This window comes from Hemibagrus wyckioides, linkage group LG07 (genome assembly GCF_019097595.1).
Source record: "Hemibagrus wyckioides isolate EC202008001 linkage group LG07, SWU_Hwy_1.0, whole genome shotgun sequence".
Classification (NCBI taxonomy): Eukaryota; Metazoa; Chordata; class Actinopteri; order Siluriformes; family Bagridae; genus Hemibagrus; species Hemibagrus wyckioides.
The window spans coordinates 8,478,802-8,504,822 of record NC_080716.1 but is presented as its reverse complement, the minus strand read 5'-3'; the positions used below and the strand labels follow the sequence as shown (position 1 = coordinate 8,504,822).

The 26,021-nt window shown below is 38.6% G+C and overlaps 2 non-coding genes across 2 annotated transcripts; one reads left to right on the top strand and one right to left on the bottom strand.

Moving 5' to 3' along the window:
• The first annotated feature begins 13,050 nt into the window (after positions 1 to 13,050).
• Positions 13,051 to 13,139, top strand: trnay-gua (transfer RNA tyrosine (anticodon GUA)). Its single transcript is given in 2 exon segments — positions 13,051 to 13,087; positions 13,104 to 13,139. It is a non-coding gene; the product is annotated as a tRNA-Tyr (tRNA).
• Positions 13,140 to 13,222: 83 nt separating this feature from the next.
• trnae-cuc (transfer RNA glutamic acid (anticodon CUC)) lies at positions 13,223 to 13,294 on the bottom strand. Its single transcript has one exon. It is a non-coding gene; the product is annotated as a tRNA-Glu (tRNA).
• Positions 13,295 to 26,021: the final 12,727 nt, after the last annotated feature.

Below are 26,021 nucleotides of genomic sequence, written 5' to 3'. Positions count from 1 at the left end.
TAATGTTGGTTCTGACAGAAAGGTGTCAGAGTGCACAGTGCATGATGGGTCAGGGCTGTTTTAACAGCAAAAGGGGGACCAACACAATATTAGGCAGGTGGTCATAATGTTATGCCTGGTTGGTGTATGTTAGTATAAAAACATCACTTACTTCTGGACCACTGTCTCAAATTCTTCTACAAGAGCTTCTGGTAAAAGTCTGCTTCTCTTCAAAGCATTAAACAATACATGAGTAATAATTAGAGCTTAGAAACATTAGGCAATTACAAAGACTTTAAAACATTTGCATTGCTTAAATATGAAAGTTTACTATGCAAAGGTTTGTACCTTTTGTTCTTGGAAAAGTAACTGTCTTTTTCGCCTCTTCTCCTTCAGTAACTCTTTCTCCCTGATAAACAAAGTATAATTACTACACAGTATAAAAAATGTATAAATATAAATACTTCCTGTATGGGGCATGTTATACACAATGCTCTCATGTAAATCAGTTCATCCTCTAACTGTATGAAACTCTGACACAGAAATGTTTACCTATTATGGACATAAACAACAGAACAGGGCTGACTTTAACATTAAAAAAAGAAATCTGTAAGAAGCTTGTAATTTCTCAGACACTCATGATCCCCATGTTTCTCTCAGCAATGTATGACAAGCAGACTCTGGATGCTAGTTTAATGTTAATTATATTAATGTCTTATGAAAACCGCTGAAATGACGAGCAGCCAGAAAATGAGTAAGTAAATGAACAAAAATGAACCTGGCATACAACCGATTAGATTTTCTTCATTTTCAGCCCAAAAACTCAACTCTCTCAGTAACTAGTGAGAGCATATTAACAGCAGTAATCACACAGTGACACCTAGTGGTCAATCCAGGAAGCATTTTCCATTGCGATAATAATATTTAGTTCAGGATACCACAAAACCGACATGGACAATGTTCATAAGATAAATGCTTGAAGGTGCTGCAGACAGAAGCTGAAAAATAAAATAAAATAAATAAATTGTGTATCATGTAACTTTCCAGAAGAAGTTTGTAAAAGCAATCACTCACACCGATACAGCTCTTTAACTGTAAACTAAACTGCACACGATCCCTCTGAACATCAACTACTCAAAGAAATAAGTAACTAAACAAATGAGCATAAAAAAAATACAAATTCATCATTTATTCATAAAAAGAAAAAATTTTTAATAATCAAAAATGTCACTAGTGATAGTGTTTGACATTGTATATTATTTCCTAATTATGTAATAAATATCAATAATAATGAAGTTTATCTGTGTTTAATTAATTTAATCAAAACTTTTTATCAGATTTTAATTGTGAATTGTGATTTTGTTTCTGAAGTAGATGAGGAAACCAAGACTCAGGCTGTTGCTGAGGAAAGTAGCATCAAAGAAAAGGAAAGGAAGTAAAGGCCCAGGAGAGGGACATGAGGAGGAGGAAAGAAGAAAGTCCAGGTCAACAAAGCAGGTATGAATATTCTCTCTGAACTTCAGGACCAGTTTCAACACACCGACTGGAGCATGTTTGCCACTCAGGCGACCTGTGGTTCCCACTTGGATATTGAAGGCTACACTTCCTCTGTACTGGATTACATTAACACCACGACAGACAGGGTCACCACCCAGAAAAAGATCACCATGTACCCAAATCAGAAGCCTTGGATTAACAAAGAGGTTCGCCTCTTACTGAAGGCGCGCAACACCGCCTTTAGATTTGGTGATGCACAGGCCTACAGTACAGCCAGGGCCAATTTGAGGCGGGGCATTAAGATGGCCAAGTACTACTACAAGCTGAGTATTGAAGAACACTTCTCCAACTCCAATCCCCAGCAGATGTGGCAGGGCATTCAGGCTATTAGCAACTACAAGCCTATCAACCCTTTACCCTACTGATATCTCCTTTCTCAATGAGTTAAGCAACTTCTATGCTCGCTTTGAAAGGGATAATCTGGAGCCAGCAATCAAAATCGAGCTCCCGGCAGACTTCCAGCCACTCACACTCTCCACTAATGATGTCAGTGGAGTACTAAGCAGGATCAATGCATGGAAAGCTGCAGGGCCTGACGGTATCCCCAGACGTGTCCTCAGAGCACGTGCTGGGGAGCTGGCGGGGGTCCTTCGGACTTATTCACCCTGTCTCTAGCTATTGTGCCCACCTGCCTTAAGACCACCTCCATTGTGCCGGTACCAAAAAACTCCACTGCATCCTGCCTGAATGACTACCGCCCAGTAGCGCTCACCCCCATCATCACTAAATGCTTTGAGCGGCTGGTCCTGGCACACCTCAAAACCTGTCTTCCTGCCACCCTTGACCCTCATCAATTTGCTTACCTTCAGAACAGGAGCACGGAGGACGCAGTATCCACAGCGCTGCACTCAGTACTCTCTCACGTGGACAATAAAGACAGAATGCTTTTCCTGGACTTTAGTTCAGCGTTTAACACTGTCATCCCTTCCAAGTTAGTCACCAAACTTGGAGACCTGGGCATCAATGCATCACTATGCAACTGGCTCCTGGACTTTCTGACCAACAGGCCCCAGCATGTTCGGATGGATTGCCAATGCTCTTCCACCCTCATCCTTGGCACTGGAGTACTTCAAGGCTGTGTGCTGTGTGGTGCGCTGACAACAACCTGCTGCTCAACACTGCAAAGACCAAGGAGCTCATAGTGGACTTCAGGAATGAGAAAGGTGACACACACGCACCCATTCATATCAATGGAGAGGTGGTGGACCGTGACACCACAGCTTCAAATCCACATCCACATCTCCGAGGTATCCACATCTCCGAGGTTCTCTCCTGGACTACCAACAGCTCCAGTCTGGTCAAGAAGGCTCACCAGTGCCTCTTCTTCCTGAGGGCTCTGAGGAAGAACCATCTCTCTTCAGACATCCTGGTGAACTTCTACCGTTGCACCATCGAGAGCATTCTGACTGGCTGTATCACTGTCTGGTATGGTAACTGCACTGTGTTAGCTCGGAAAGCGCTGCAGAGGGTGGTGAAACTGCCCAACGCATCATAGGAGTTCCACTTCCTAAGATCGAGGACACTTACAGGAAGCGTTGTCTCAGCAGAGCACGCAAACTCATAAAGGACTTCTCTCACCCTGCCAATAGGCTCTTTGCCCTCCTGCCTTCTGGGAGGCGCTACAGGAGCCTCCAGACCAAGACAAGCAGGTTTAGGAACAGCTTTTTCCCCATAGCTGTTTCTTTGCTGAACTCCGCCTCCACGCGATCACACAGACACTGACTGAACACATTATTATCAGGGTATATAACCTTTTTCTGTACATAACCCTTTCTGTATACAGTTTACATACACAAATATTTACCATGGTAAACAATATCTTCCTCACGGCATACATCTAAATCATTGCATTCATTGTACATACCTCCTTCTCTGAATACTGTTTACATATTTAATTGTTTTCATGGTATACAATACATTCTTTATTGCACCACCTATAATCATTTGCTCATTTGCACTCATTGAATTTACCTCCCTCTGTATACTGTATATATATGCAAATTATTTATATATTTTTATATATTGTTTATATATGCAAATTATTTATTTGTTTATATACTGATTATATATGCTAATTATTTGCACTGCGAGAATGCACTTCTGGTTAGATGCTAACTGTATTTCATTGCCTTGTACCCACATGTGCAGTGACAATAAAGTTGAATCGAATCGAATCGAATCGAATCGAATCGAATCGAATCGAATCTTAATATCATGTCATGATGTCGGTAATGTACCTGGAGATCTGCTGATATTAAATTAATGAGGAATTGAAGTGCAACATTTTATATGTGTCAGTGAATACAATCTAAACATTACACCACATTTAAAATGCTAATTTTTTTAGAAGTGGATGAGGCTGAAAACATGGTTCAGGAAGAAGCTGAGGCTGAAGCTGTAGAAAGCAAGCCAGGTGATGCTCAACCAGAGAGCAGAAAATAAAGAAATTACCTGTCAACCAGGAAACAGCTTTTATATTAAACATCTGAAGATAAATTCTTAAAAATAGACTTTTTTGTTGTTGTTACTGCTAATAAAATAAAAAATAAAAAACTGTTAAATTTCACTCAGCTCAATAATGGCTTTCAGTTCCTCTGGAGTTACTGCACAGCTCTTTATATCTACTGCTCATAGATCACTTCTTAAACAGTGAATTCCTAAAGATTAATAAGTAAAAACGATCATTTTAATAAGAACAGCTTAACTAAAACTGTGAAAATTGTGGTATTCACAGTGAATCTCCTTTATGATAATCCATAAGTGTCCCACACATTCATCTCATCAACCTCAGGATCAGACTTTACTGTCTAAGTACTGTCTTACTGTCTTTGTGAAACAACACACACACACATTATAATACTTCTTCTTCTTAATACTCTATTCAATAAACTTTCCATGAGGAGTGATTATTTCTGCACATGCACTTTTATAGCAGCTTTATATAATACAAGGTCCTCTGAAGGTATTCTGAATTGTTCATTTCAACATCTCTTTTCTGTTGTTTTATCAAGCAGCTTGGAACTGCAACAATAGTAAATCAAGAATGAAGCAGAAGTAAAGAATGTCACTTTTTATTTCTTTGTGGTTATTGGTCAGATGGATACTGTTGAAATGTGTCAAACAGACAGTTATACAGGGATAAATCTGCATTATGCAGTCTGTAGGCCTAAGACAAGATAAAGAGTACATAATTGTCTATGGAAAGAGAACAAGCTATTCAGGTGGTAAAAGAAAATACTGGTTCATTACCCAAAAGAAAATAAGAACATGAATGAATTAAATAACATGGAATAATGTTTTTTAACATGAATAAAATTTTACAAAATATTACATTTATTAAAAAGGATAGGTTAATAATAATGATATAATATCCATCTCATATAACACTTTTTCCAGGATTACATGTCACAAACATTGCCTCTTTATGATCTGAGTAAGAGTTTCTCCCACATAATACACAAGTGATTGTTGCTCCCTGGTTTTATTTATTGATGAAGACTCTATGCCAAGATTACAGAGTATTACACAGATTTTAAATTATTACACAGTAGAGGTGTATCTAAAGGGCAGGCCAGGAAGTCGGGGTGTCCGGCAACGAGGGTGCAGCTCCGGTATCAACTAAATCTAGAGAGAGAGAGAGAGAGAGAAAGAGAGAGGGGAAGAGAGAAATAGAGCATTTAACTTACATGGCTGTAGTGAAGACAGGAGAGGATGGGAACAGAAAGAGACTTCCTATGACACTGACTTGTGTTTACCACTGACTCAAAAATCATGAGCAGTACACTGACCCTTTCTCTGGTCAGCATGATACCTCATGTAGAAAAGGTGGGGAACAGCTTGGCACTAAGCAGAGGGAGGGTTGAAGGCCTTATCCTATTATTTACATTACTATGAATACCAATTAATAATAATTACCTCATGTTTTTTATTTATACCACACCCCAGTAACTGTATAGTGTATTGTAAGACCTTCATCTTGTTTTATTACTTCAATGTGGAGCTCCATTCTTTTCTGCTATTGTGTTCATGCTTGTGTTTTTAGATTAAATAATATATTGTATAATACATAAATACATTATATAATATAAAATGCTATTTTTTACATTTTAGTGAACCATTTAAAAGAAATTCTTTAAAAAGGATCTGTATATAAGTGAAAAATTCATTTTGTGTTGCTTTTTAAAGGAAAAATATACAGACATACTGATGACTAAAAATACTCAGAATGAGACTGAAATAGGAACAAATATAAAAATTTATTAAAATAAAGCATATAAGCACTATACAGATATAAGTTTATTTACAATCAAATCTACTTATCTATTTATGAACTATAGGGTATTTATGGGAATGGGAGAGTGGGACAGGAATAGAGGGATAGATTAATAAGGGATGATTATTAAGGGATAAGGGATCTTAAGATAGGGTTAAGCCCTTCTTCAGTCCTGGGATTCACTGTACAACCTGTAGGAAAAAAAAGAGATTTTAAAAATATCACATTAATCTAAAATAGAAATAAAATTAATTCATACTCACGTATGGAGAGCCTGAGCAATGTAGGAAAAAGAAGTGAGAGAAAAGAAGAAATATGAAATGAAACAGAGGAAGAAAAGATGAAGAGGGCAAAGGGAAAGACATTGCTCAGAGCTTCTCCAAAATGTTCATCATCTGCTGGATGTTCTGCTGGACGAGAATCTGAACTATGGAGGCTAAGGCTGCTGGGTTGCTGTAGAGCTCCAGAGGCTGAGTGAACAGTACTTCAAAAAGCTGTGTAAGGTGATCCTATTGACAAATGACACACAGATTCAACATAGTGTCACTGAGTTTAAGGTACAATCCTGAGAATTTGTGTATCGTGGCATCAGAAGATATTGGAACACTTACAATAAGCACTTTGAAGTACAGCTCTGCTGCAGGCTCCCACACGTCTATATCCCACATGCTGATGAGCTGAAGCAGGCGCTCCAAGAATCCTCCCTTAAACTTTAGAAAAGAAAGACAACAGACTTCATTAATGCCATGTTTTATCAGGATTAAAAAATAAGGGAAAACAAAATGAGGTAAAATAGACCATGTTCTGAAACTTAAATCTCCTGATGAGACACTTACTAGCTGAGGTGTTGAGCCATTTTTAAAGAAGCCGAAGAGAATCAGCTCATAAAAAATATCCAGCAAGTTGTAGTGGTAGACCTGCACAGAGGAGTAAAGGTACAAAAAGAAATTAGCTTCACATATTGACGTTCAGTTTTCTATATTATCAAAATCTTTTCTGTTTAAACATCTGTCATTTCACACAGGCGTTTATTAGCTTACATCGGGCCCGGAGAGCTCTGCTTTAATCGAATCCTGATATGAAGGCGTCCTCAGGAATCGAATCAGGGCCTCGTATGCCAACTGCACACCAACTACATCCTGTTCAAACAAACAAGAAAATCTCTGTAACTCACTTTGGCTATGACTGAGTAACTGAAAGGATTTTCATCACAAAAATCAAACAGTCTTTCATCATTCTAAAGTCACCTGGTTGTTAGCTGCTGCCAGTCGCATGACAATCCTTTTTCCCACCACGAACAAGAAGTCCTGGATGTGGATGCTGGCAAGCAAAGTCTGAATATAAGACAGCACACAATATACGTTAAAGCAGAGTGGACTTTACCTGCACAATAACAGCAGCTGAAGAAAGGTTTTACTCACAGCGAACGCCTCACGGACAGCGGGCACCTTCAGGCCGAAGTCAGTCACCCCTCTTTCTAAGAGATGGCAGCTAAGGAAGAAGAGATGTAAATGCTTAGTGTGTGTTAAACATACAATACACTATTACATCAATAAACAGTGAATAGGATCGTACCAAATAAAGGGCACCTCCATCTCCACCTCCTCCTCATTCTCCTGCAATCCAAATCATTAAATCATTAAAACTCACACAGTAAATTTTACAGGATCCGAATCAGGGGAATAGCAACATATGTAGATACACATCAGATCTGAAACTCGGAATTACCTCAGAGTCGTTCTGGTCATACTCCCAGGTGGAGGTGTACAGCTGCCCATCTCCAGCCACATACAGGTAATCGCAGGTTACCGTTTTAACGGATTTGTGCTGAATAAAAAAATATATTGTCACTGCAGACAAATAAAAGTACATCTGACAAAATTCCAAAAGTTACTAGCTACAATATACACTTCATGACAGTGCAATAAATTTACCGTGTTATAATGTGGCACGATGAACGATGTCTCCACTCGGTTACAGGAGATGAACTCTGTAACCCTCCCAGATTCAGACTTAAAAGAACAATTTAAAGTGAACACAATTAGTCACTGCAATTAGCAAAAGTTTCCTAATGCCACAACGAATAATCCCTTACCTGTATGCCAGAGAAACAATCCTCTATGGTGGTGTGATAAGGGAATCCCTGCAAATGACAAATAGCTGGAACTCAAGATCTATTTCACAAACGTGAGCATCTAATAATCATCAAGGTCAATTCTCTTCCTCAGAATAATCAAGTCTGTGATTACCAGGTGAGTCAAGCAGTGTGTCGTGGTGGTTTTAAACCAACACAGACGACTCTGTGGGCCCCTTATCATCCCCAAGAAGTAGGACTTTATGTCCACTGACTGGAAATAGAGAAACAAAACTAGACATCAGAACTTGTAAAGAAGGGTGTTTGTGTGTTTGTATCTCAGTTGCTGCACTGTAGAATACCTTAAACTGGGAGATGGAGGGGTCTGAAGAGAGGAACTGTATGTTTTGGTGGGCGCTGATCAGCTCACCAGCATCGAGTGGCTGTGTAAAGAAAAGCAGGAAGATCGTGAATGCTTCTGATCATAGCAGTTTCATACTAATATTCTATAGCTTTCCTTAAAGCTCTGGTTACCAGAAAAACAGGTGAAGGGTCTTGGTCTTCTTCAGTAGGCAGCAGCTGAACAGTTGGCTCAACAACCTTAAAACACACAAACAAAATTAGTCACCGCAATTACCATAATTTTACAATGCCACAATGAATAGTCCCTTACCTGAATGCCAGTGAATCTCCCCTCATAGCTGGTATAATAAGGGAATCCCTGCAAATGACAATCAGATAAATTCAAGATCCACATTTCAACAAAATGCTAAAAACCATGTCAATTTAAAAATGTCCATTCCCTTCACCAGAGTAATAAAGACTGTGATTACCTCGCGAGTCAAGCAGCATGTCTCTGCTGTGTCAAAGCAGTAGAGCCGACTCTCTGGACCTCTTATTATTCCAGCTATGTCTCTTCTAATGTCCACTGGCTAGAAATAGAGAAACAAAACTAAACATTAGAACTTGTAAAGAAGGGTGTTTATGTGTTTGTATCTCAGCTGCAGCACTGTAGAATACCCCAGACTGGGAGAGGGAGGAGTCTGCAGACACGCACTGGACATCGCGGCAGGCGTTGTTCGGCTCATCAGCATCGAGCGGCTGTGAAATGGAGAGCATGAAGATCATAAGTGCTTCTTATCAAATCAGATTCATACTAACATTCTTTACAGTAAACACAACCTTCTATTAAAATCTATTGATTGGTTTTAGTAAATAAATGAATGATTTGTTTACCAGAATGACAGCTGAAGGTTCGTCCTGAGGTTCGGGGGGCAGCAGCAGCAGGTTTGGCTCAACGACCTTAACGTGCACACACACACACACACACACACACACACATACACACATACACACACACACTTAGACAAAAGTGACCTACAGGTTTCAAATGAAGTGAAATATTACTATTTATCAGACACATACCTGGAGGACAGAGGGAGTACCTACTGATTCCCCCAGCACATCCACAGGCTCTGTAATAAAATCACTTTTATGGGACTCAGAATTCTGACTCTTCAATTACACAACATCAAACTTTCCTATTAATGCTTAATAACCTGTCAAGTTTGATAATTAGTTAACTTGTGAAGAAACAGACAAATTGTAGCAATCAGATTGTGTAAATTCACTGTACATGTGAACTGATTAAACTCTCTAAAACCTCCTGCCCCTGTCCACCACCCAAATCTATACAAATATTATACTGTGTAATTATTAAAACTGAGTTCATCAAGCTAACTAGCTTCATACTCACTATGATATTGTGTAAATAAAATGATTAGTGAAGTTCTCTAGGTAGATAACATACACCTGTAACCAAGCCCTTTAGGAGAGCTGATTAATCAGTAGTCTAAACATGATTTAGTGTAAAACCAGTAGTCAGGGTTGTTAAAAGTCACTTTTTAATGGGGATGAATATTATATTGTAGAAATAAATGAAATTCTCGTTGTTCAAGCTCATCAACTCGGTTCAGGATTTTAGTGTCTTTAAACCAACAGCCAAGTTCGCTAGCAGCTTAACTAACATTAGGCTAAACATTATATTTATATTATATTTACCAATTAATTGCGTAATAATTACAACAAATAGACAGGTTCTCTAGAGCTTGAGAATATGATAAGTTGTAGATATGATTAGTCCAACTATTACAGTGTCATTTAAATCGCTAAAAATCGGCTAAAGTCTGTTAGCGCGCTAGCTGGAGAATCACAAGGCTAAGCATGATTTAGTGTAAAACCAGTAGCCAGGGCTGTTAAAAGTGACCTACTAACAGGGTAAATAATTCATTGTAGAAATAAAATACATTCTTGAACCAAGTTTAAGGACTTTATTGTGTAATTTAAACCAGTAGCCAAGTTCGCTAGCACGATAACTAGCATGAGGCTAATTGTTAGCAGTAGATGAGGTCGCTTGTTAGCTACATAACATTAGACTGTAACACTGTACCTTCTACTGGATTCATTGTAAAATCAGTGAGACAATAAAATCACGAGGTAGGATAAAGCTCCTCCTACCTTGAGGAAGCTCAGTGTGGTCAGGAGGAGCTCTTTCTGTCCGGAGGCTGCGGTAAATGAAGTATCCCGCACCGGCAGACAGAGTGACCAGACCCGCAGCACAGGCGATCTCACCCAGAGTCCAGTTCTTCAGTCCCTGAAGAAATCCTCGGATAGACATGGTGTGTTCAGAAGTCCTTCGTTGAAAGTCGCTGATTGTAGAGTTGACTTGTAGAGTTGTAGATCTGTAGAGTTGTGGTGATGGAGACGATGTTTATCTGTTGCCACGCAGAAACTCAATGCAGGTTTTGACTTGAAACTACTCGATGAACGCGTCATCACCATGGAGACAGTTTAAATACAAATAAACCACTCTACAGCAGCGATGACGCAGATGACGTCAAAGATGAAGAGATGCGACCCCACGTGCGCATTGGGGTCACGGAGATGATGATGATGTTTGTTATTATTATTATTATTATTATTATTATTGTTATTATTATTATTATTGTTAGTCTTGTTATCGTCACTATTTATCATTATTATTATTAGTGTGATTGCGTCAGCTAGAGTGAGTGAAGAGGTTTGTTTTTTTTAATTCGTATCGTCTTTAAACTGACATTTAAGCAGAGCGCACACGCTGGTTCGTTTAGACTTCATATTTTAACTTTAGTTTGTGTTTATTATTCGATAATTTTTTGCAATAGCTTTATAGATAATAGATCATTTTTGAAATAACTTTTGGAGTATTATAATCATGTGCTGTGAGTAACCTTAATTTTTAGGAGGATTTGGAACATTATACCGCCCCAGGTAAGAGCTGTTTTTTGTTTAAATCCATGCCTCGATGTGTATCATGTATTGATAAGTGTTATAAATAAACAAAAAAATTATACATCATAGTGTACTGGTATTATTCATCATAGTGTACTGGTATTATTCATCATAGTGTACTGGTATTATTAATCTCAGTATATTACATCTGAAATATCTCACCTAAACTCTTTACCCACTGCTTAAATTTTACTGCCATATATGTAGACTGTTAATGTATATTTTTTTCATCATGTTTTAGTCATACTGGCGCAAGCTGGTGCTGTTTCCATCGAGCCCAGCACTTTTATCAAGCATGGTCCCCACACCGAACCCACATTCGGACCCTGGACATGGACCCTGGAGCCTCAGCAACCAGCACTCCCCAGCCCAGCAGCACTCCACCCTACGTGATGGTCCATCAACCAAGCCGTGTTCCTCCAACAGCATTTCAACCATCTGTGCCATGTCAACCACGTGCATACATTAAGTGAAGGCTGACACTTGCGGAAAGTGTGGTCGTTCTAGGACATCAGCAACTGGACATAGCCAGGACAAGGCCAGAATTTATTGTCCAGTGACAGAGACGAAACAGCAGTTGCTCAAAAAAATAAAGAAAATATAGATTATGTTGCATATAGTGCTTGTATTCTTACAAAGTTACATGTATTTTATATTTCAACATTTGATGTTTAAATAGTATTTTTCTGTTTTGTTTATAGTTTAATATATTGCTATTTTATAATTTGTCACTTGTATTTATTATTAGGGTACATGTATTAAATAATGTATTATTTGAATTGTATTTGCTCATTATTCAACTGATGCTATACGTACTGTATTATCTCTTTGCACTGTCCTTTGTCTTGCACTGTTAGCACCAAGTTGCACACGATGTACTTTATGAAGCTAGGACAGCTTACTTTCCGTCCTTAGCTCTGTGTTTTGTAATTATGTTATGTTGTTTATGTAGCACCAGGGTCCTGGAGGAACGTGGTCTCATTTCACTGTGTACTGCATCAGCTATATGTGTTCAAAAGGACAATAAAAGATTCTTGACCTGACTTGAATGTATTCTTTGTTTTATCATTATAAGTTTATTTAGGTGTGTGCTTCAACATATATATTTAATAATATAAATATTGGTAGTTTTTTGTTCATAGATTTCTATACTTTGTTAGTATTTTATAATAATTTATCACTTATGTATATTGTTATGGTGTGTGTCTTGTGCTGTATTCTTATCTATGTAAAATAAAAAAAGACAATATTTCTAACAGTACGTACTGAGCCATATTTTACAGATAATTAAATAATCAAAGTCAACTAACTACACAGGAGTTAGAACTTGACTCATTTTGACAGCAGGAAGGTTTCTGTAGACTAACAGTTGCCATTTCTAAACTGAATTAAATTATATTAATTAATTTAATCCTTGTCTGAAGTGGGATTCGGTCGGTCTGGGTCGATGTGGATGGGAGGGGGACTTATTTTTAGCACATATTTTTAAAAAAATTACAAAACAGGTGCATATGAATCACACGTGGCACTCTGTCTCTCCTTTGCTTTCTTCCTTTCTTTCTCTTCTTCTCTTTTTTCTCTTTTCTTCTCTTTTTTCTTCCTTCCCCTCCTTTCCCATTTTTTTCCTTTCTTCCCCACCTGAAACAGACTATGGTTCCCCAGCTTCGGCACAGCTGGTAGAGCGGAGAGAAGGGTCCAACATCGACAAGCACATTTATAGGCCCCAGTAAATCTGGCCTAGTGCCCCTGAAACCGCTGCACTACATGGCTCGTAACAGACAAAATCGCCAGGGGTCCTGTTTGCCAGGTCGCTGCCCAAAGATGGCCCTGCGCCCGCCCTTCGATAGCTCAGCTGGTAGAGCGGAGGACTGTAGGTGCTTATAAATGGACATCCTTAGGTTGCTGGTTCAAATCCGGCTCGAAGGACAGCTTTTACTAGCCGCTGGGAAGTTTCAGTGAACCCACTTCTTGCAGCTGCTAGCTCTAGCCGGACACGAAAAACAGTTCGCTTCCCTGGCCGGGAATCGAACCCGGGCCGCGGCGGTGAGAGCGCCGAATCCTAGCCACTAGACCACCAGGGAGACACAAACAGGTGTGTGGGCCTCGTGCAGCTGTGCGTAGCACCCAGGATTGGCCTCTAGTGGCAATTTACGGCAATTCCGGATGAGTTACACCTGAGGAAACAGCAGTTTAAACAATTCGCTTTAAGATCAACAGAATGTCTGCACAGACTGTCTCAAAAGACTTAAAAGAGGTCCCACCTCTCAGCTGCAGGGTCACCAGTTTGCAGTCTGTCCGGAGTCCCCGTGCGTGTACACTGGGTGTTCTCCGGTTTCCTCTCACCTGCAAAAGACACGCCAGTAGGTGGATAGGCTGAAACAAATCGCTATTAGGTATGAGCGAGGGCGTGAATGTATTTGCGCAGTGCCCTGTGATGAGCTGGCGAGCCATGTGGGGTGTACTGCTAACCGATCAGGTCTAGACGAGAACAGGTATTTCTGTCCTACGGAAAAGCTTTGACATGCAGCGATGCACACAAACGTTCACATCTGCCCGTTTTGGCCCATCGCTTTTGAGGCACCTGGTGGACAGGGTGAAACCCTGTGCATTAGATAGATAGATAGATAGATAGATAGATAGATAGATAGATAGATAGATAGATAGATAGATAGATAGATAGATAGATAGATAGATAGATAGATAGATAGATAGATAGATAGATTCAACTTCATTGTCATTGCAGAGTGCAGGTACATAGCAATGAAATGCTGTTTAGCATCTACCAGAAGTGCAAATAATAGAAATTCTGCCAATGAACAAGTGCAGATAAATATGTAAATATGTACATCGATAAATAAGGCTATGTCAGAGTGTGCATAGAGAAGTATGTGCAAGTAGTATTTACAGTAGATAAAGTGACAGGTGTAATTATAATTGTGCTAAAAATGTGTACATTATGTACAATGTTTGTACAACAGTAACAGATAATATACATATATTATATAGTATGTATAAATATAGTATATGTAAATTCATATAAATAGAGACAAATAGATAATACTAGGTGTAATCTATGAAATGGACAATATGTACATTAATTATATTACACACTGAGAAAAACTTATATTATAACAGAATGTACAACAGAATGTTTAACAGAGAAAAATATTATATTAACAGAATGTACAGAGTGGAGCAGAACTGTAAAGTGGTAAGTGTAGAAAGACATGAGTGTCCTAGCGGTGTAGTGTAGAGTTCAGTAGTTTTATGGTTGAAGGAAAAAAACTGGCCCTAAACCTACTGGTTCTGGTGAGGATGGACCTGTATCTCCTCCTGGATGGAAGGTTGAACAGTTTGTGACTCGGGTGGGAGGAGTCTTTGATTATTTTGTGTGCTCTGCGCAGACATCTACTGTGGTGAAGAGACCCAATGGCAGGTAGTTGGGTGCCGATGATGCGTTGGGCGGTTTTCACAACCCTTTGCAATGATTTCTTTTCACACATCGTGGAGCTGCCATGCCACACTGTGATGGAGCTCGTCAAGATGCTCTCAATGATGCAGCGGTAAAAGTTGGTCAGGATCTTGGGGGATAGGTGAACTTTCTTCAGTCTCCTTAGGAAGTAAAGACGCTGTTGCGCCTTCCGAACCAGAGTTGAGGTGTTCAGATGCCAGGACAGATCCTCAGAGATGTGGACACCCAGGAACTTAAAGCTGGAGACACGCTCAACTTCAGACCCGTTGATGTAAATAGGGGAATGTCTGCTGCTGTTAGATTTCTGGAAGGTCTGGAGAAAGTGCAGGCCACTCCATTTGAGGTACCCCAGCCTCCAGCAGCTGTTCCCTAATGATGCGACCTCGTTGAGCCGGAGGATTGTCGTCCATGATGAAGAAATTAGGCCTGTGTTGTTCATGCAGGGGCACAATAACTGGATTAATGATGTTATTCAGGTAGTATTGGCTTGTCACTGTACCATTCACAAGATGTAGGGCAGTTCTGTATTGAGTAGACACACTTGCCCAGACTGTAACACCACCACAACAGTGGCTGATGCATAGCGCTCTCCTTGACGTCTCCAACATCGTTGGCAGCCATCATTTCTGCTCAACGTGAATTGACTTTCATCAGAGAACAGCACTGAGGTCCACTGGTCCCTCATCCAGCGTAAAAGCTCCCTGGCCCGACGCCTGTGCCTGGTGGTGTGGTCAGGTACCCTTTGCAGGTCGTCTAGCACACAGAACACATTGATGTAAATGGTTTCAAATGGTCTGACATGACACTTGGGTGCCTCTCATCTCCCTTAAATGTGCCTGGAGTTGAGTGGCATTCATCATCCAGTACCGCAGGGCACTGTTCACAATGAAGCGGGATGTGGCCAAAGGACGTCCACTTCTATGCCTTTCTGTGACTCTTCCAGTCTCTCTGTATCTCTTTCGCAACCTGCTGATGACACTCTGTGACACTGTAAGCTCAGTGGCCACTTCCCTCTGAGAACATCCTGTCTGAAGCCTCGCAATGGTGAGGTACTGTTGATCAATTGTTAGGTATGGTCTTGGTGTCTCATGATGTCAAAATGTGAACAGCATGATGAAGAGGACTGTTTAAATACCAATTCTAATTGAACCAGAAAATGTATTGGTCGATTCATGGATCAAACACCAGTTGTGAATTTTGCCATTAAGCATCTTGTTAGAAAACAGCAAGTTATGCAAAAAGTACTGAAACACTGAACAGTTGGACATGTGCATTCAAAAGTGTAGAGAAGGTCAAATTAAGTTCACCTGTAAAGGTTATAGTGCATTTTAGGTGCATCCTGAAATTTCACCCAAAGCCGAATATCCTTAACTTTTTTTTTATTTATATTATTAAATCTATACTTAATAATATAAATATTGGTAGTTTTTCGTTTATAGATTTCTATACTTTGTTAGTATTTTATAATAATTCATCACTTATGTATATTGTTATGGTGTGTGTCAGACAATATTTCTAACAGTAGGTCATATTTTGCAGATAATTAAATAATTGAAGTCAACTAACTACACCGGACTTAGAACTTGACTCATTTTGACAGCAGGACTGTTTCTGTAGAATAACAGTTGCCATTTCTAAACAAAATGCAATATTTAATCCTTGTCTGAGGTGGGATTCGAGCCGGATCAGTGTGGATGGGAGGGGGACTTGAATTTTTTCTGATTTGTTTGTAAAAACGCACATTTTCTTCTCTTTTTTCTCTTTTTCTCTCTTTCCCCTTCTTCCCCATTTTTTTCCTTTCTTCCCCACCCGAAACAGACTATTGTTCCCCAGCTTTTCTAAAAGAGCTTCTGGTAAAAGTCTGCTTTTCTTCGAAGCATTAAACAATACATGAGTAATAATTAGAGCTTAGAAACATTAGGCAATTACAAAGACTTTAAAACATTTGCATTGCTTAAATATGAAAGTTTACTATGCAAAGGTTTGTACCTTTTGTTCGGGGAAAAGTAACTAAGTCTTTTTCGCCTCTTCTCCTTCAGTAACTCTTTCTCCCTGATAAACAAAGTATAATTACTACACAGTATAAAAAATGTATAAATATAAATACTTCCTGTATGGGGCATGTTATACACAATGCTCTCATGTAAATCAGTTCATCCTCTAACTGTATGAAACTCTGACACAGAAATGTTTACCTATTATGGACATAAACAACAGAACAGGGCTGACTTTAGCATTAAAAAAAGAAATCTGTAAGAAGCTTGTAATTTCTCAGACACTCATGATCCCAATGTTTCTCTCAGCAATGTATGACAAGCAGACTCTGGATGCTAGTTTAATGTTAATTATATTAATGTCTTTATGAAAACCGCTGAAATGACGAGCAGCCAGAAAATGAGTAAGTAAATGAACAAAAATGAACCTGGCATACAACCGATTAGATTTTCTTCATTTTCAGCCCAAAAACTCAACTCTCTCAGTAACTAGTGAGAGCATATTAACAGCAGTAATCACACAGTGACACCTAGTGGTCAATCCAGGAAGCATTTTCCATTGCGATAATAATATTTAGTTCAGGATACCACAAAACCGACATGGACAATGTTCATAAGATAAATGCTTGAAGGTGCTGCAGACAGAAGCTGAAAAATAAAATAAAATAAATAAATTGTGTATCATGTAACTTTCCAGAAGAAGTTTGTAAAAGCAATCACTCACACTGATACAGCTCTTTAACTGTAAACTAAACTGCACACGATCCCTCTGAACATCAACTACTCAAAGAAATAAGTAACTAAACAAAATTAACAAAAAGTTTAAAAAAACAAACAAATACATCCTTTATTAATAAAAAAGTATTATTAATAATCAAAAATGTCAATAGTGGTAGTGTTTAAGACATTGTATATTATTTCCTAATTATGTAATAAATATCAATAATAATGAAGTTTATCTGTGTCAATTAATTTAGTCAAAACTTTATATCAGATTTTAATTGTGAATCATGATTTTGTTTCTGGCCCACGAGAGGGACACCAGGAGGAGGAAAGAAGAAAGTCCTGGTCAACAAAGCAGGTATGAATATTAATATCATGTCATGATGTCAGCAATGTACCTGGAGATCTGTTGATATTAAATTAATGAGGAATTGATATGAAACATTATATCTGTGTCAATGAATACAATCTAAACATTACACCACATGTAAAATGCAAATTCTTTTCAGAAGTAGATGAGGCTGAAAACTTGGTTCAGGCTGAAGCTGAGTCCGAAGCTGTAGAACCAGAGAACAGCACATCTGCTGTGGAAAGCACCAGCTGTGAAAAGGAGAAGAAGAAATGGACCAAAAAGGGACACGAGGCAGAAGAAAGAAGAAAGTCCGGGTCATCAAAGCAGGTATTAATATCATGTCATGATATCGGTAATGTACCTGGTGATCTGCTGATATTAAATTAATGAGGAATTGAAGTGCAACATTTTATCTGTGTCAATGAATACAATCTAAACATTACATCATATTGAAAAAGCTAATCAAGATTTTTTTTTTTTTAGAAGTGGATGAGGCTGAAAACATGGTTCAGGAAGAAGCTGAGGCTGAAGCTGTAGAAAGCAAGCCAGGCGATGCTCAACCAGAGAGCAGAAAATAAAGAAATTACCTGTCAACCAGGAAACAGCTTTTATATTAAACATCTGAAGATAAATTCTTAAAAATAGACTTTTTTTGTTGTTACTGCTAATAAAATAAAAAATAAAAAACTGTTACATTTCACTCAGCTCAATAATGGCTTTCATTTCCTCTGGAGTTACTGCACAGCTCTTTATATCTACTGCTCATAGATCACTTCTTAAGCAGTGAATTCCTAAAGATTAATAAATAAAAACGATCATTTTAATAAGAACAGCTTAACTAAAACTGTGAAAATTGTGGTATTCACAGTGAATCTCCTTTATGATAATCCATCCGAGTGTCCCACACATTCATCTCATCAACCTCAGGATCAGACTTTACTGTCTAAGTACTGTCTTACTGTCTTTGTGAAACAACACACACACACATTATAATACTTCTTCTTCTTAATACTCTATTCAATAAACTTTCCATGAGGAGTGATTATTTCTGCACATGCACTTTTATAGCAGCTTTATATAATACAAGGTCCTCTGAAGGTATTCTGAATTGTTCATTTCAACATCTCTTTTCTGTTGTTTTATCAAGCAGCTTGGAACTGCAACAATAGTAAATCAAGAATGAAGCAGAAGTAAAGAATGTCACTTTTTATTTCTTTGTGGTTATTGGTCAGATGGATACTGTTGAAATGTGTCTAACAGACAGTTATACAGGGATAAATCTGCATTATGCAGTCTGTAGGCCTAAGACAAGATAAAGAGTACATAATTGTCTATGGAAAGAGAACAAGCTATTCAGGTGGTAAAAGAAAATACTGGTTCATTACCCAAAAGAAAATAAGAACATGAATGAATTAAATAACATGGAATAATGTTTTTTAACATGAATAAAATTTTACAAAATATTACATTTATTAAAAAGGATAGGTTAATAATAATGATATAATATCCATCTCATATAACACTTTTTCCAGGATTACGTCACAAACATTGCCTCTTTATGATCTGAGTAAGAGTTTCTCCCACATAATACACAAGTGATTGTTGCTCCCTGGATTTATTTATTGATGAAGATAGATGAAGATTCCTCCTTAGCATTACATGTCAATATTACAGATTATTACACAGATTTTAAATTATTACACAGTAGAGGTGTATCTAAAGGGGCAGGCCAGGAAGTCGGGGTGTCCGGCAACGAGGGTGCAGCTCCGGGATCAACAAAATCTGGGGTTGGGGGCATTTAACTTACATGACTGTAGTGAAGACAGGAGAGGATGGGAACAGAAAGAGACTTCCTATGACACTGACTTGTGTTTACCACTAACTCAAAAATCATGAGCAGTACACTGACCCTTTCTCTGGTCAGCGTGATACCTCATGTAGAAAAGGTGGGGAACAGAGCAGAGGGAAGGTTGAAGGCCTTATCCTATTATTTACATTACTATGATTACCAATTAATAATAATTACCTCATGTTTTTTATTTATACCACACCCCAGTAACTGTATAGTGTATTGTAAGACCTTCATCTTGTTTTATCACTTCAATGTGGAGCTCCATTCTTTTCTGCCATTGTGTTCATGCTTGTGTTTTTAGATTAAATAATATATTGTATAATACATAAATACATTATATAATATAAAATGCTATTTTTTACATTTTAGTGAACCATTTAAAAGAAATTCTTTAAAAAGGATCTGTATATAAGTGAAACATTCATTTTGTGTTGCTTTTTAAAGGAAAAATATACAGATATACTGATGACTAAAAATACTCAGAATGAGACTGAAATAGGAACAAATATAAAAATTTATTAAAATAAAGCATATAAGCACTATACAGATATAAGTTTACTTACAATCAATTCTACTTATCTATTTATGAACTATAGGGTATTTATGGGAATGAGGGAGTGGGACAGGAATAGAGGGATAGATTAATAAGGGATGATTATTAAGGGATAAGGGATCTTAAGATAGGGTTAAGCCCTTCTTCAGTCCTGGGGTTCACTGTACAACCTGTAGGAAAAAAAAGAGATTTTAAAAATATTACATTAATCTAAAATAGGAATAAAATTAATTCATACTCACATATGGAGAGCCTGAGCAATGTAGGAAAAAGAAGTGAGAGAAAAGAAGAAACATGAAATGAAACAGAGGAAGAAAAGATGAAGAGGGCAAAGGGAAAGACATTGCTCAGAGCTTCTCCAAAATGTTCATCATCTGCTGGACGTGCTGCTGGACGAGAATCTGAACTATGGAGGCTAAGGCTGCTGGGTTGCTGTAGAGCTCCAGAGGCTGAGTGAACAGTACTTCAAAAAGCTGTGTAAGGTGATCCTATTGACAAATGACACACAGATTCAACATAGTGTCACTGAGTTTAAGGTACAATCCTGAGAATTTGTGTATCGTGGCATCAGAAGATATTGGAACACTTACAATAAGCACTTTGAAGTACAGCTCTGCTGCAGGCTCCCACACGTCTATATCCCACATGCTGATGAGCTGAAGCAGGCGCTCCAAGAATCCTCCCTTAAACTTTAGAAAAGAAAGACAACAGACTTTTTGCCATGTTTTATCAGGATTAAAAAATAAGGGAAATCAAAATGAGGTAAAATAGACCATGTTCTGAAACTTAAATCTGATGAGACACTTACTAGCTGAGGTGTTGAGCCATTTTTAAAGAAGCCGAAGAGAATCAGCTCATAAAAAATATCCAGGAAGTTGTAGTGGTAGACCTGCACAGAGGAGTAAAGGTACAAAAAGAAATTAGCTTCACATATTGACGTTCAGTTTTCTATATTATCAAAATCTTTTCTGTTTAAACATCTGTCATTTCACACAGGCGTTTATTAGCTTACATCGGGCCCGGAGAGCTCTCCTTTAATCGAATCCTGATATGAAGGCGTCCTCAGGAATCGAATCAGGGCCTCGTATGCCAACTGCACACCAACTACATCCTGTTCAAACAAACAAGAAAATCTCTGTAACTCACTTTGGCTATGACTGAGTAACTGAAAGGATGTTCATCACAAAAATCAAACAGTCTTTCATCATTCTAAAGTCACCTGGTTGTTAGCTGCTGCCAGTCGCATGACAATCCTTTTTCCCACCACGAACAAGAAGTCCTGGATGTGGATGCTGGCAAGCAAAGTCTGAATATAAGACAGCACACAATATCACGTTAAAGCAGAGTGCACTTTACCTGCGCAATAACAGCAGCTGAAGAAAGGTTTTGCTCACAGCGAACGCCTCACGGACAGCGGGCACCTTCAGGCCGATGTCAGTCACCCCTCTTTCTAAGAGATGGCAGCTAAGGAAGAAGAGATGTAAATGCTTAGTGTGTGTTAAACATACAATACACTATTACATCAATAAACAGTGAATAGGATCGTACCAAATAAGGGGCACCTCCATCTCCACCTCCTCCTCATTCTCCTGCAATCCGAATCATTAAATCATTAAAACTCACACAGTAAATTTTACAGCATCCGAACCAGGGGAATAGCAACATATGTAGATACACATCAGATCTGAAACTCGGAATTACCTCAGAGTCGTTCTGGTCATACTCCCAGGTGGAGGTGTATAGCTGCCCATCTCCAGCCACATACAGGTAATCGCAGGTTACCGTTTTAACGGTTTTGTGCTGAATAAAAAAATATATTGTCACTGCAGACAAATAAAAGTACATCTGACAAAATTCCAAAAGTTACTAACTACAATATACACTTCATGACAGTGCAATAAATTTACCGTGTTATAATGTGGCACGATGAACGATGTCTCCACTCGGTTACAGGAGATGAACTCTGTAACCCTCCCAGATTCAGACTTAAAAGAACAATTTAAAGTGAACACAATTAGTCACTGCAATTAGCAAAAGTTTCCTAATGCCACAACGAATAATCCCTTGCCTGTATGCCAGAGAAACAATCCTCTATGGTGGTATGATAAGGGAATCCCTGCAAATGACAAATAGCTGGAACTCAAGATCTATTTCACAAACGTGAGCATCTAATAATCATCAAGGTCAATTCTCTTCCTCAGAATAATCAAGTCTGTGATTACCAGGTGAGTCAAGCAGTGTGTCGTGGTGGTTTTAAACCAACACAGACGACTCTGTGGGCCCCTTATCATCCCCAAGAAGTAGGACTTCATGTCCACTGACTGGAAATAGAGAAACAAAACTAGACATCAGAACTTGTAAAGAAGGGTGTTTGTGTGTTTGTATCTCAGTTGCTGCACTGTAGAATACCTTAAACTGGGAGATGGAGGGGTCTGAAGAGAGGAACTGTATGTTTCGGTGGGCGCTGATCAGCTCACCAGCATCGAGTGGCTGTGTAAAGAAAAGCAGGAAGATCGTGAATGCTTCTGATCATAGCAGTTTCATACTAATATTCTATAGCTTTCCTTAAAGCTCTGGTTACCAGAAAAACAGGTGATGAGTCTTGGTCTTCTTCAGTAGGGCAGCAGCTGAACAGTTGGCTCAACAACCTTAAAACACACAAACAAAATTAGTCAACGCAATTACCATAATTTTACAATGCCACAATGAATAGTCCCTTACCTGAATGCCAGTGAATCTACCCTCATAGCTGGTATAATAAGGGAATCCCTGCAAATGACAATTAGATGAAATTCAAGACCCACATTTCAACAAAATGCTAAAAACCATGTCAATTTAAAAATGTCCATTCCCTTCACCAGAGTAATAAAGACTGTGATTACCTCGAGAGTCAAGCAGCATGTCTCTGCAGTGTCAAAGCAGTAGAGCCGACTCTCTGGACCCCTTATCATTCCAGCTATGTCTCTTCTAATGTCCCACTGGCTAGAAAGAGAGAAACAAAAGTAAACATTAGAACTTGTAAAGAAGGGTGTTTGTGTGTTTGTATCTCAGCTGCAGCACTGTAGAATACCCCAGACTGGGAGAGGGAGGAGTCTGCAGACACGCACTGGACATCGCGGCAGGCGTTGTTCGGCTCATCAGCATCGAGCGGCTGTGAAATGGAGAGCATGAAGATCATAAGTGCTTCTTATCAAATCAGATTCATACTAACACTCTTAACAGTAAACACAACCTTGTAAAATCTATTGATTGGTTTTAGTAAATAAATGAATGATTTGTTTACCAGAATGACAGCTGAAGGCTCGTCCTGAGGTTCGGGGGCAGCAGCTGCAGGATTGGCTCAACGACCTTAACGTGCACACACACACACACACACACACTTAGACAAAAGTGACCTACAGGTTTCAAATGAAGCTAAATATTACTATTTATCAGACACATACCTGGAGGACAGAGGGAGTACCTACTGATTCCCCCAGCACATCCACAGGCTCTGTAATAAAATCACTTTTATGGGACTCAGAATTCTGACTCTTCAATTACACATCAAACTTTCCTATTAATGCTTAATAACCTGTCAAGTTTGATAATTAGTTAACTTGTGAAGAAACAGACAAATTGTAGCAATCAGATTGTGTAAATTCACTGTACATGTGAACTGATTAAACTCTCTAAAACCTCCTGCCCCTGTCCACCACCCAAATCTATACAAATATTATACTGTGTAATTATTAAAACTGAGTTCATCAAGCTAACTAGCTTCATACTCACTATGATATTGTGTAAATAAAATGATTAGTGAAGTTCTCTAGGTAGATAACATACACCTGTAACCAAGCCCTTTAGGAGAGCTGATTAATCAGTAGTCTAAACATGATTTAGTGTAAAACCAGTAGTCAGGGTTGTTAAAAGTCACTTTTTAATGGGGATGAATATTATATTGTAGAAATAAATGAAATTCTCGTTGTTCAAGCTCATCAACTCGGTTCAGGATTTTAGTGTCTTTAAACCAACAGCCAAGTTCGCTAGCAGCTTAACTAACATTAGGCTAAACATTATATTTATATTATATTTACCAATTAATTGCGTAATAATTACAACAAATAGACAGGTTCTCTAGAGCTTGAGAATATGATAAGTCCAACTATTACAGTGTCATTTAAATCGCTAAAAATCGGCTAAAGTCTGTTAGCGCGCTAGCTGGAGAATCACAAGGCTAAGCATGATTTAGTGTAAAACCAGTAGCCAGGGCTGTTAAAAGTGACCTACTAACAGGGTAAATAATTCATTGTAGAAATAAAATACATTCTTGAACCAAGTTTAAGGACTTTATTGTGTAATTTAAACCAGTAGCCAAGTTCGCTAGCACGATAACTAGCATGAGGCTAATTGTTAGCAGTAGATGAGGTCGCTTGTTAGCTACATAACATTAGACTGTAACACTGTACCTTCTACTGGATTCATTGTAAAATCAGTGAGACAATAAAATCACGAGGTAGGATAAAGCTCCTCCTACCTTGAGGAAGCTCAGTGTGGTCAGGAGGAGCTCTTTCTGTCCGGAGGCTGCGGTAAATGAAGTATCCCGCACCGGCAGACAGAGTGACCAGACCCGCAGCACAGGCGATCTCACCCAGAGTCCAGTTCTTCAGTCCCTGAAGAAATCCTCGGATAGACATGGTGTGTTCAGAAGTCCTTCGTTGAAAGTCGCTGATTGTAGAGTTGACTTGTAGAGTTGTAGATCTGTAGAGTTGTGGTGATGGAGACGATGTTTATCTGTTGCCACGCAGAAACTCAATGCAGGTTTTGACTTGAAACTACTCGATGAACGGCCATCACCATGGAGACAGTTTAAATACAAATAAACCACTCTACAGCAGCGATGACGCAGATGACGTCAAAGATGAAGAGATGCACCCCACGCGCGCATTGGGGTCACGGAGATGATGATGATGTTTGTTATTATTATTATTATTATTATTATTATTATTGTTATTATTATTATTATTGTTAGTCTTGTTATCGTCACTATTTATCATTATTATTATTAGTGTGATTGCGTCAGCTAGAGTGAGTGAAGAGGTTTGTTTTTTTAATTGTGATCGCCTTTAAACTGACATTTAAGCAGAAGCGCACACGCTGGTTCGTTTAGACTTCATATTTTAACTTTAGTTTGTGTTTATTATTCGATAATTTTTGCAATAGCTTTATAGATAATAGATCATTTTTGAAATAACTTTTGGAGTATTATAATCATGTGCTGTGAGTAACCTTAATTTTTAGGAGGATTTGGAACATTATACCGCCCAGGTAAGAGCTGTTTTTTGTTTAAATCCATGCCTCGATGTGTATCATGTATTGATAAGTGTTATAAATAAACAAAAAAATTATACATCATAGTGTACTGGTATTATTCATCATAGTGTACTGGTATTATTCATCATAGTGTACTGGTATTATTCATCATAGTGTACTGGTATTATTCATCTCAGTATATTACATCTGAAATATCTCACCTAAACTCTTTACCCACTGCTTAAATTTTACTGCCATATATGTAGACTGTTAATGTATATTTTTTTCATCATGTTTTAGTCATACTGGCGCAAGCTGGTGCTGTTTCCATCGAGCCCAGCACTTTTATCAAGCATGGTCCCCACACCGAACCCACATTCGGACCCTGGACATGGACCCTGGAGCCTCAGCAACCAGCACTCCCCAGCCCAGCAGTACTCCACCCTACGTGATGGTCCATCAACCAAGCCGTGTTCCTCCAACAGCATTTCAACCACCTGTGCCATGTCAACCACGTGCATACATTAAGTGAAGGCTGACACTTGCAGAAAGTGTGGTCGTTCTAGGACA